The 1,536-nt window shown below is 33.6% G+C and overlaps 1 protein-coding gene across 1 annotated transcript in view; it reads right to left on the reverse strand.

The window, feature by feature from the left end:
• Positions 1-1,536, reverse strand: part of CALCRL (calcitonin receptor-like) — a 27,893-nt gene that overhangs the window by 21,361 nt on the left and 4,996 nt on the right. The window lies entirely within an intron of this gene.

Genomic DNA, 1,536 nt, shown 5'->3' on the forward strand with positions numbered 1-1,536 from the left:
TGAAATAATCACTAGAACTTACCTCTCCTCAGTAAAAAAACAAAAGGTTTCTAACATATACAGCAATGGTTTTACTGAGTATTTCCATAAATCTGGTTATGTAAGCTACTGCACTGGGTGCATTCCTGTCTGAGGCTTGATTCTTCTAGAAACACAACTCATAAGTAAAATATGTGCTCCCCATATGAATTCATGTATTTTTCTCCTCACAGAAGGTTTGTTCTTATCATTTAAAGATACTTCTTTCAAAGCAAGCTGTGATTATGATATTGGAAATTCAGGTTTCATATAGCATTTAAGGAAGGGTATGAAAACAAAATTAACTCAAAAATAGTGAAGACTAAATAGTCTTGTTAAATAAGCCTACAGCCATATTATAGAATTATGCAAATCTAGGTAGATACAAATGGTAAAAAAGAAATGGAACTGGTAAATTAATATTTGGAATACACTCGTGTTCTCATTAATTCTCATATTTTAATAAATATATTAAATTCCACTAGTAACAAACCTCTGCTTTCAGTCATGGCATCTGCCTCACAGCATTTCTCTTGCTGCATAACATGTAAGATTATCATTTGGCACATAAAGAAATGAAGATTTTCAGGTTGAACCTTACACTATCACAATAAAGCACAACTATCTGGATCCTATAAGGAGATTTAGAGTGTACATACAAATGCTAACATGCTGCAAAATCTATGTATCCTCTGAACTTACTATTCCAACTTTATATATAACAACTATATATATTGACTTTGGAAATAATATAATACAATTCCAAGTAAAGCTTTAAGTAGGCTGTAAGATGAGAAAAGTATATCTCTTTATATATGGTAGAGATTTTCAAATTATCCTTATTTTTTAAAATGAGATAACTTTCGTTTAAAATAAAAAGGCAATGTGATAGATTTAGGAGAGCCTTTCATAAAAATTTGGAAGTGAGAAAAAACAAAGGTTACCCTGAAAGTCTGGGATGTAGAAATTACAACAGCCTTTCTATGACAGGTTCATATCCCATATCACCATCTCATTCTGTGACCAATTTAGGCAAATGTGCATGTTAAGGATTTGGAAGATTTCCCCACAATTCAGACCTGGCACAAAAGTGTGGGAGAGCAGGGACTGCTGTTGAGGGCCAAAACAATAACAACTGAACAATAGACAACAGTCACATTTATTGTGCAATATCTAACCCACTTTCCGAGCACAGTGAAAAGATAATGTAAGGCTGTCTTTGGAGCTGCTATTCCATTTAAACAATAGCTTCTGCTGTGTGACAGAGTTGAAATATGCTGGCAAAACAGCCTGAGGGAAACTACCTCATTATTCATAAAGAAGGATCTGCATGATCTGCTCCTGTCTGAATAATATCCTCAGATCCCATCCAAATATTAGCAAAAATCAATGAATTATAGCATTTCTGTTAGTAGAATTTAACAGCCATTACCATGCTCAATGTGTCATGATTTGAGAAAATACACAAGTGCCTCATTATCATGTGTTACCACCTTTTCTCAATATGGTTTGTAGGGA

The sequence above is a fragment of the Acanthisitta chloris genome, unplaced genomic scaffold, assembly GCF_000695815.1.
Source record: "Acanthisitta chloris isolate BGI_N310 unplaced genomic scaffold, ASM69581v1 scaffold21453, whole genome shotgun sequence".
Classification (NCBI taxonomy): Eukaryota; Metazoa; Chordata; class Aves; order Passeriformes; family Acanthisittidae; genus Acanthisitta; species Acanthisitta chloris.